Genomic DNA, 11,516 nt, shown 5'->3' on the forward strand with positions numbered 1-11,516 from the left:
ACAACACTACGGACCCAAAGTACTGTGCATACCATAGGAGGATCGTTCATCCCACCAAGGATTGCTTCGTTCTCAAGAATATCATCCAGACCTTGGTTGAAGCCGGCGTCATAACGCTAAGGTAAGCCAGTTGAGAACGGCACCACTTCGATAAGTATAAGAGTATAAACTGCTTCTTAAAACTCCAAAGAGTATACGAGTATAAACTGTTTCTCAATCCTCCAACAGGTGCAAGAGGTTAAACTGCTCCCTGCATACTCCAATAGGTATATGAGTCTAAACTGTTTCCCCACTTTTGACGGGAAGTTCCTGGAGAATATTAAGCTAATATTCTTAAGGATAACCCGGTTAGGTAACTGATAATAATGTCCGAACCAGTTCCGCAGAGGAAACTGGGGGTGGACGATTTATGTAATGGGAAGTTCCCAAAACCACAGCAATGTAATGAATAAGAACTCCCATTCAAATTCTCACCGTGTCTGTGCACTCAACACTCTCTCTGTTAGAGTCTGGACGTAAAGTTCCCGATTGGTCAAACCTTCTTACAGTTAGGACCACAGTCAAAATCCCCTCTCGATTCCCCCAATGAACGAGAGGTCCACAAATTGAGCGATCAAACCTTCCTACAGTTAGGATTGTCTCAAAACACCCACTTGGTCAAACCTTCTTACAGTTAGGACCACAGTCAAAATCCCCTCTCGATTCCCCCAATGAACGAGAGGTCCACAAATCGAGCGATCAAACCTTCCTACAGTTAGGATCGTCTCAAATCTCCCAATTGGTCAAACCTTCTTACAGTTAGGACCACAGTCAAAATCCCCTCTCGATTCCTCCAATGAACGAGAGGTCCACTTTCAAATCGAGTGATCAAACCTTCCTACAGTTAGGGTCACCTCAAACTCCTGTTTGGCCAAACCTTCCTACAGTTAGGGTCAAAACCATGATTCACTCTCGATAAATGAGAAATTCATCTTTAGTTCGGTAATCAAACCTTCCGACAGTTAGGGTTATCTGAATCTTTTCGATTCTCGGAGTGGAGATCCCCCTCTTAGTTTCACCTTTCCGGATTCTGGGGGTGGAGATCCCACCTCGAGTCTCCTTTCCGTCTGAAGATAGAATATAAAATTTTTCTTCTTCAGTGTCGGGAGATAGGATATAAAATTCTTCCTCTCCTATTTCGGGTTCGTCTTTGCCCCAAGAGAAGACACCACCTTTTTCAACTCTCAAAATCTGTGCCTCACAGGTACAGGGAATTTTATCCCGAATCCTAAGCAGGGATAAGTTTGCGCCTAACACGCGCTGCCGGTTTAGTCTTTTTCCGTGCAAAAAGACACCAGAGCTCAATTCTGGGGAATTTCATCCTGAATCCTAAGAAAGGATATGCCGACGCCTAACACACGTCGCCGGTTTAGTCTTTCTCCGAAGAAAAAGACACCAGAGTTCGATTCTGGGGAATTTTATCCCGAAACCTAAGTAGGGATAAGTCAGCGTCTAAAACACGTTGCTGGGTAGCCTATTCCCATAACAATGGCGAAGTCTACATATTCGAAGTTGTAGCATCAAGTCTAAGGGAGTTCATTCCTTTAGCACAACGTCACATGCGGAACGGATTTAGATAATCCGCATGCTAGCCCGACTCAAACGGTAGTCGGTAAAGGCTTATCAAACCCGTTGATGGCTGAGGGTTTGTCAAAAATCCTATAAATACGAGAGTCACTGATGCATCAGCTTCATTAGTTGGTCTCGTGACTTGAGCATCCAACGACATTCGAAACCCTAGGGTTAACGCCGGACAACGCGTAACCCTAGGTCAACGCCAGTCAACGCGTTACGATCAAAAAGTCAACATACTACGTTCAGAACCCTAGGGTCGACGCCGGTCAATGCGTAACCCTAGGTCAACGCCAGTCAACGCGTTGCAATGAAAGAATCGTAACTCCAATGGGTATACGAGTTTAAACTGTTTCCCACCCTCGACGGGAAGTTCCTGGAGAATATCGTATACAATATTCTTAAGGATAACCCGACAACCTCCGATAAGTATATGAGGCTAAACTAACTTTCAGAACTCCCAAGAGTATACGAGTATAAACTGGTCCTCTCTGCTTCAAATGCATGACTTTTGGTCAATGTCTATCAAGACGTCACCAGATGGGAATTCCCCAACAACGAGGGTCAACTCAACGTTAAATCAGCGACGCCGTTTAGTTTTAAGATTTCAACAGCGGTCAGACGATAAACGCAGAGTCGTAAAAACTTCATCTATTCGACAGAACTCTGAATAGATTGAGGGCTGAAGGAGTCAAGAAATGAAACCCATGACAGGTCCTTCTGCAAATATAGCCTATCATATCCAAAGTATTTCAGGCTCCTCTATAAAAGAAACGAGACTGAAACACTTTGGAGGGGGTATCTGTAGGCGTTAAAAATTGCCCATAGGTCCTCAAACACAGTGCAAGACAAGGAAAAGACGATAAACGTTATTATCCAAGTCAAAGGAATTCATACAAAATCAGCAAGGCGACGAAGCGTACGCAAAACAAAGAAGCTGGAAGAATCACGAAACATTGCTTAGAAGCTTGAACAGTGCCGAGTCACCAAATGCTGACTCGCACAGTTCCGAGTCACCAGAAGCTGACTCGCACAGTTCCGAGTCACCAGAAGCTGACTCGCACAGTTCCGAGTCACCAGAAGCTGACTCGCACAGTTCCGAGTCACCAGAAGCTGACTCGCACAGTTCCGAGTCACCAAATGCTGACTCGCACAGTTCCGAGTCACCAAATGCTGACTCGCACAGTTCCGAGTCACCAAATGCTGACTCGCACAGTTCCGAGTCACCAGAAGCTGACTCGCACAGTTCCGAGTCACCAGAAGCTGACTCGCACAGTTCCGAGTCACCAGAAGCTGACTCGCACAGTTCCGAGTCACCAGAAGCTGACTCGCACAGTTCCGAGTCACCAGAAGCTGACTCGCACAGTTCCGAGTCACCAGAAGCTGACTCGCACAGTTCCGAGTCACCAGAAGCTGACTCGCACAGTTCCGAGTCACCAGAAGCTGACTCGCACAGTTCCGAGTCACCAGAAGCTGACTCGCACAGTTCCGAGTCACCAGAAGCTGACTCGCACAGTGCCGAGTCACCAAATGCTGACTCGCACAGTCCCGAGTCACCAGGACTCTTGTTGGATACAAAACCTCCCCAAACACGGATTTCAATGATTTTTAAGGATTCTTTCATCCCAAAACCTCTCCAACTGCTCTGAGGTTATCCATAAACACGTTTGAACAATTATAAACTGCAGATAACGTTTAAACATCAATTCCTACTAGGAGACACATCTCAAAAAGCCTATAAATAGAAGCCTAAGGTCTTCTTTCAAGGGGATCGGAGATCTGAGATTAAGAAGGCGAGGTGCTGTCAAATTGACCAGTCAACCACGAATTTCAGAGGAGAATCATCAGAGCTTGGCGAACACTTTCATAAAAAAGCCCCTTCGAAAGGTTTGTGATTCTTTTCCCTTCTTTCCTCCGGATTAACTTGGTTTTAATCTCGAGAAGAGCCACAATCTCGCTTGGTCGTGATTGTCGCTTCCGTAATTGTTTCCCTCGTGAAACAAGAGCGTAATTATATTGTCGATCGGCTTTGGTCTGCGGTGGTCCACGGACTAACGCGTCCCCGGCACAGGCAAAGATCCCACGCAAAGCAGCGGGAGATAAACTACTGCTGCGTTTTGTTTGATAAAGTTGTAATCTTTATTTTTCGTTGTAAGAAGATCTTATAAAAAGATCAACTCTCTTTTCAGTTTGAACTTGTAATCGATAAACGGTGTAACAGGTTTGAAAACAATGGAAAAGGCAACTTTTGACACAAACAAGAGGATTGTATCTCATCTCACAAAAATAACTCATAAGAGTTAGAGAATTTTGATAATAAGAAGAAACGTTCCAATGTTCTGAATTCGAGCAAGAATTTCTTATTCATCACTTCTACAATGATTGGGTTATCCCTAAGAATACCTCATATGATGTTCTTCTGGGAACTTCCCGATACATTGGTTATCCTGAAGATACTAAGGATAGTATTTTTTTAGGAACTTGCCGTTTATCGGCATCATAAGCCGGTCGCCGTCCTTGGTGACTAAACGATATGCGCCACTCGAATAGACTATCTCTATTACGAATGGTCCCTCCCATTTGGGTTCAAATTTGCCCTTCTTCTTGGAGTTAAGGATCATAGGCCGCCTTTCAGCTAGAACCAAATCCCCCTCTTTGAAGCTTCGTTGTCGAACCTTTTTGTCGAAAGCTCGAGAGATTCTGGCTTGGTAGAATTCGATATGTTGTTGAGCTTCTAAACGCTTCTCATCTAGCCTTTCAAGTTCTTCAAGGCGCTTCTGATGTTGCTCTTCGGTCGTCATTTGAGTCGCGAGGGCAATTCGAAGCGACGGGATTTGAATCTCCAATGGAAGAACAGCTTCACATCCGTATACCAGTGAATACGGGGTTGCTCCCGTCGGTGTGCGCACCGTGGTCCGATAGGCCCATAGAGCCGCGCCAAGCTTGTCATCCCAGTCTCGTTTATTAGTTTTCACAAGTTTTGATAACAGCTTTATGATAGTCTTGTTGAAGGCTTCGGCCAATCCATTCGCTGTGGGATTGTAAGCTGTCGACGAGATGTCCTGAATTTTGAATTTTTCGCAAAATTTGATGAATGCATTGATGACGAATTAAGGACTGTTGTCATGTACGATTCGTCTCGGGACACCATGCCGGTAGATGATATGGTGCTTGATGAAATTGATTCAACTCTTTTCAGATATTGAGCGGCTCTACTCCCATAACGTCCAAGATGTTAATGGACAAGTTATTATGACAGGTCTGCAAGACGAACTCCTCCGTGACGGGATCCTTGCAGTTCATTGCCTGATTGCGGAAGCGTTTGATAAAGGTATCCACCGACTCTCCGTCTTTTTGTTTCTCATCGAAGAGTGTTCTGATCGACACTTCGGCGTCATCATCGAAGAAATGAGTGAGGAACATGCTTTCCAGGTCCTCCCAGCTGTTGATGCTTCCGGGCTTGAGACGGCGGTACCAATCGAAAGCAGGCCCGCGAAGGGTGCCAACGAATGACCGAACCATCAAAGGCTCGTTGCCAGAGATCACCCCCAAGTGGGACTTGAAATAAATCAGATGCTGAGCGGGGGAACCCTTCCCGTCGAATGGCGTGAAGTTGATCAAGTTGAACTTCGCCGGATACGGGATCGATTCCCATTCTCTTGGGTAAGGACATGGAATCCCGGTCTTCTTTACCTCTCGAACAGACATCTGGGCATCAATTTTGCTCTCGAGATCCTTCATCTTTTCATCCTCACCTATATCATGTTTTGGACAATTTCTGAAAGGAATAATGCGTCCACCCCCAGCATTATCATCTTTGGTGGGACCACCCCCAGCGTTGTTATCTGTAGGGTGTGCATTTGAACCATACCCAGTATTTTTGAGAGGTGCGTCGGCCATGATGATTTCGTCCACTTCTGGATCGCTATCAACTGCGGCGTTCTGGGCGCGATGGCTGGATTCAACTAGCTGATTCGATAAAGCTCGGATTTGTTGGTCGTGCATTTGTCTCATCTCCTGCATAGCCATTTCCATTTCGCTTTTAAATGCTTCTTTCTGTCTGGGTAGAGCATCCTCAATGACTTTGGCTATTTGCTCGGTGTTGATCATGAACACTTCCTGAGCTTGTCCTATGCTAGACGTTGTATCGTCGGAGGCGAGTGCGGAATAAGAATCCGAGAGTTCGTCATCAGAATGGATTCCTTCGCAGATCCCCGGGTAATCGTTATATCCGATGGCTTCTAGCTGAAGCTGAGATATTCGTTGGGTTATTCCCGAATTGACTCTGCTTCCTGGAGAGAAATTAAGGTCGGAACCACTTGAAACAATTGGAGATTTTCCCTTGTTGACCATGTTGATGGTAACTTCTGGGAATTCATCATCTCGAGCAACCGATCCTCTTTGGTGGAAACGCCTTGATTTGGGCTTCGTCGTTCCATCGGAGATTCTCTTGAATATCGAGACCCTCTGCGGAGCGGTCTTGGGGCAGCTACACGTTGATAATACTGCCCTGATAATTTTGATACACGGACAGTGAGAGTCCGCTTCCCGGGTACTTCTCTTTCGAGATTTATTCGTACCCCTAGCCCGATAGTACAACTCATCGACGTTACGGTCGTTCGTCTGTCTGACGTGTTTTCCTCTGAGTAAACATTGCCTTGTTGGCGTCTGCAAGAGTCGCACGTTTGGAATCACACCTTTGTGAGGGTGAAACCTTAACGGGCTCCTAATTTTCTGCACGCACCGCCAAGCGGGCCGTTGCAGAAATCAATTTGTTATGAGGTCGCGTACGACCCCCAGTCCGGATGTTGGCTCGAAGCTCCTTCAACGATCTCCAGCTTTCCTTAACAAGCGCTTTTCCTCGATTCTCGGGTAGGGCACCGATACGATCCTTCAGAGGAATCCTGAACTTGGGGAAATCCACGCTGTGGTAGGGCCTTACCGGAGGTTCGGGATCTAAAGTTGACGAAGGCCGAAAAGCAACGTCGCCTGCTTTTGCCTTAGGCGCTGATTTGGCTTTTGGCACCCAAACTTGTTTGGATCTCGGCGATCTCTTAACTGCCTCTTCCTTTTGCATTTCTTGTGCTTTTCGCACAAGGGTCCGGGCATCCGCAAGCAAGGTGCGACGCTTCTGGATTCGCTCCTCGAGAGTAGAGCGAGTTCTTTGGACACAAACCCATCCGTTAATTGGAGATCGAGAGGAGGATTCTGATGCTGGTCGTGGCGACAGATTAGCCACTTGGCGCTTTCTGAGCTCCAGATCTGCTTGGTAATGGAGACCATCCATCTGATCCAAAGCCTTGGCGAATTGGCGCGCGAGGCGTTGTCGTTTCCTTTGACGTGCTCTCTTTGATAGAGTTGGCGCGCCTTCAGCAGTCGACTCCTTAATCGTGAAGGAGTTCAGATCTGCAAATTTGGCTTCATTGAACGCCGGTGGATCATTGCAAGATGCAACAGCGACAGTGGCGGAGAGATCGTCTTCTTGGATCTTCAGATCTGAAGACCAGCAGATCTTTCTGGAGGAGGAGGCACTCTTGCACTTGCCAGGAGAGGCGGATCTGGAGGAGGAGGCACTCCTGCGCTTGCCAGGAGAGGCGGATCTGGAGGAGGAGGAGGAGACATACTCCTCGAACTTCTGCTGGTCGAACTCGTATTCGACCTCTTCGAGCACCGGGATCTTGATCGTCGGCTGCGGCACGACAGCTCCAGCAGCAAAGCTGTTGGCTCCCACTGTGGTCGCCAGTTTGTTTGCTGTGAAAGTTGCTGTTTTCATTGCTATCGAATCTATTACAACTTTAGTCGTTACAATAAACTCGAATAAAATAAAAGAAAAGTTGATCTTTTTATAAGATCTCCTTACACAATGAAAATAAAAAGTTTACAACTTTATCAAACAAACGCAGAGATCGTTCTTCGGTCTTCTGCTTGCGTTGGTGTCTTTGCCTGTGCCGGGGTTTATCCGTGGACCACCGTCGATCAGATCTGATTGCTGAAAAATTAGGCAGAGCTTCGTCTATCCGCGAAGGGATCGAGAAAACTGTAGTGCCTATCTCGATAAAAGCGAGATATTTGCTCTTCTTAGTATTACCACAACGGGATAATACTAATGATTGGGTGCGGGTGATGTAAATCTGACGAAGAACTCTCTTGCGTTGAAGAACTAGATCCGATCTCTCCTCCTCCCTCTTGAAATCTGTGCACTTTAAGTCTTCAATCCGGCAGGGCTTCATCGAGGCACGAGAATTCCAGATCTGAAAAAATGAGGCCTAAGGCTTGTATTTATAGGCATGAGGGGTTGCGGAGCGGTTAAAACCACTTAAAGGGGTCAAATCTGCGCTGAGACACCCTTGGGGTGTCTCGTCTTGGCCGAGACACCCTTCGGGTGTCTTGCCGAGACACCGTAGGTGCCTCAGTTCAGCCTTGAGATGTTTTCAATGCCCGTTTGACTGTTTTCGCTGCAATTTCTTTGTCTGAACTCGGATCTGAGTGATTCCAAATGCGTTGGAAAGCTGACAAGGAGTTCTATCAGCTCCAATGGTTGGATTATTTGTAGAATGAATGAGACACGAAGGGCATTGTTCCCTTTGTAAACATTGTGGGGCTCCCGATTAGCCCGCACCTTCGTTATTCCGGAATTCAGAGAGAGAGAGAGAGAGAGAGAGATAGAGAGAGAGTGAGAGAGCGACGTGAGAGGAGGATTAAGAGGAGAGAGGGGAATCTCAGGGGGAAGCACGAGGTGATGGGAGTGCGGGATTTAGGGAGTGAATTAGGGAGTGATTTAGGGGAAGTGAGAGAGAGAGAGAGAGAGAGAGAGAGAGAGAGAGAGAGAGAGAGAGAGAGAGAGAGAGAGAGAGAGAGAGAGAGAGAGAGAGAGAGAGAGAGAGAGAGAGAGAGAGAGATGCAGAGTGATATACCGGTGAGGGGAAAAACGCATGGAAAATACCCCTCTAAAAAAATATACAAGAAAAATTATTCAAGTAAATATTAAAATTTTATGGTCACAATAATAATAACAATAATGAATAATTAACTATTAATTTAAAAAGTTTTACCGAACAGCTAAATTTATAATTAGCAAAACCATTAAAATATTATAATACCGTATTTTTAAATCGTAGAAAACTGGGGAAAATACAAATACTCTTTTAGAAAAATAATATTTAATATTTAAATACCAGAAAAATTTATTTAAATCACACGAATACAGCTCCGGATTGAGGGGCTCTTAACCTGTTATATTTTGTTTTTGCTAATTGGAATAATTAGGCGCACACGACCTGCGAACACGAATACAGCTCCGGATTGAGGGGCTCTTAACCTGCTATATTTTGTTTTTTCTAATTGGAATAATTAAAACACGTGATAAATATTTTGTAACGGCTAGGATAAATGGGCGAGTAATTAAAATGTATTAATTACAGATTTATGGACTTAAATGACGAAACGATTAGCGGGATTTGTGCGATAACGGACACGACTCTCAATCTATATAAAGACCGGTATATGCAAGGGTTAAACACATTGTGAAGAAACAGGTCGAGAAGAATTCGCAAAGCCTTCTTGAAGCTCATGCCGACGAGAATGAAGTCACCTGACCGAAGGTCGTTGTATCTCCGAGAACTATTGCCGCGTAGCCCTGTACGAGAGGGGGCAATTAGATTCTTGGGACAGTGTCTTGCACGCCTCGACCATCAGACCGTATTTCTAACCTTATTTATTTTTCGTTACAACTAATTTCATTTCTGTGATAAAATATTAATCTGCTTTTATCTGATATTAATCGTCTGTCCAAAACATAATTTCGTGTTAATTATTATCTAAACAGCTAATATTCCCAACACAAAACACAGAGAAAGAATCCCAAAACCTATAAGTTATCACTTTATTTGTGATAAAGTTGTTTGATCTCTGTTTAAAAAAGTTAATTTTGAGGAATAGATATTTGTTATACATCATACGTGTTAAATCTAAGACATTACTGTTTAAAAAAAGTTAAATTTGAGGAATAAATATTTTTTTTATACGTCGTACGTATTAAATCTAAGATATTACTGTTGAAAAAGTCCGAAACAATTAATATTAAATTCTAGATGTTAAACTAAATTAGAAATTAACGTTAAGTATATGTCTGAGTTGTTAAATTAATTTATTATTGGTTATTTCATCTATGTTATTATTTTGTATTTGAGCAGAATGTGTCCTATATTGAATTATCAATCTTCTTGGCCAACACTCGTTGGTCAATCAACTTTGGATCAAATTCCTAATGATAACCCGCTTGGTGAATAAGGCACTGTTTGGCAACAAAAGATTGTGTCTTATTTAAGAGATTGTGTCTTATTGACTTGGTCAATAAACTAGTAGAGCTGTTTGGTGACAAAAAATAGGAGGAGATTATTTTGGAGATTGTGTCTTTTGCAAGTAGCTTTTGGAAAGCTACCTCAAGTAGCGTTTGTCTTTGGGAAAGAGCTGCCAATTTTTCTTCTTCCGTTTTTGCCCCTGATAATTCTAATTTTATATCAATAATATTGCATGTCCTTTTTAATCATTTAACAAATTTAAGTTAGTTGTACAGCTTCTTTTGCCAAACAGCTCTAGTCAATCAGCTAGCTACACAGGTATCAGCTTTCAGCTACAATTTCACAGCTTTCAGCTAGTTTGACAGTTTTCAGCTATAATCTCGCAGCTTTCAGCTAGTTTTGCCAAACAGAGCCTAAGTTATGACGATGGACGATATAGCTAACAATGCACTAAAAATACCCTACGTGGTGGCACATTGCCCTAATTGAAGTTGGACAACAATCTAAAAGTATAAAAGAGTTTTCCTGGATCACAAACATGATTTAGTAGGCTTACAAAACCACACCCTAGAATCTAACTGAAACCAGTTATCTAACCTAACTCTCCATAATGAGTAACACCTACCCCTAGCTAGCCCCAACCCTCAATTAATACAGCTTGAGCATGTTGTAAAAATAAGTTCAAAGCAAAACCAACAATAACATTTAATGCTCAAAATATCAAGAAACATCTTACAGCCCTTTTGTTGAACAAACTGTCCTTCCGTGAATATAAGCGTAGCTCGATAAAGAACAGTGTAAAGAATCAATCCAAGGGCAACTTTCTTTGCTGTAAAGATCTGAAGATGTTGTGCGCGGTGGGTATGAGTTTGTCAAGGCTCTAATGGTCAAATCATTCAATGAAATCTCTTACAAATTAAAACATTGTCAAGGCTCTAGTGGTCAAATCATTCAATGAAATCTCTTGCAAATTAAAACCCTAAAACTCTCCTCTTCTCTCTCTCTCTCTCTCTCTCTCTCTCTCTCTCCCTCTCTCTCTCTCTCTCTCTCAATGATATAAACTCCACAATAGATCAGGAAAGAGATATCATAAACTTGACAGAGATTGGAGATATATGAAGCAATGAACAACTAAGATTAAATCTGAAAATTTACAATTCTGATGTGTTTACCATTGATAGTGCCTCTTGACCATCGATGATATCGAGGCCCCAACGATGATCGAGAGGCCTATCGTTGATATAAAATTCTCTAGCGTAAGACCATCGATGACGCATATTGACCATCGATGAGCCCTTTCTTCCCATCGAATGTCCACTATCGATGGCGAGAAGGCTGGAATCAACTTTTGCACTAATCTATATTATCTCAAACAAATATTAGTACCGAATGAGAGTTTGTTATTACTCAAACAAGAGCTATTGTATGAACTGTGTCCTAACAAGATAATCTTTCCCGCCGCACCAAATATTCAGCCTGTTAAGAAAGATTTACAACCCGTAGTATTATGATCAGCTTCTTCTCCGATAGTTGAGCTGAAAGTGGCATGAACAAGATTAATGATCCGGATTCTAGACTCTCAGATTAATGGGATCCTTAACCCAA

The sequence above is a fragment of the Asparagus officinalis genome, chromosome 4 (genome assembly GCF_001876935.1).
Source record: "Asparagus officinalis chromosome 4, Aspof.V1, whole genome shotgun sequence".
NCBI lineage: Eukaryota > Viridiplantae > Streptophyta > Magnoliopsida > Asparagales > Asparagaceae > Asparagus > Asparagus officinalis.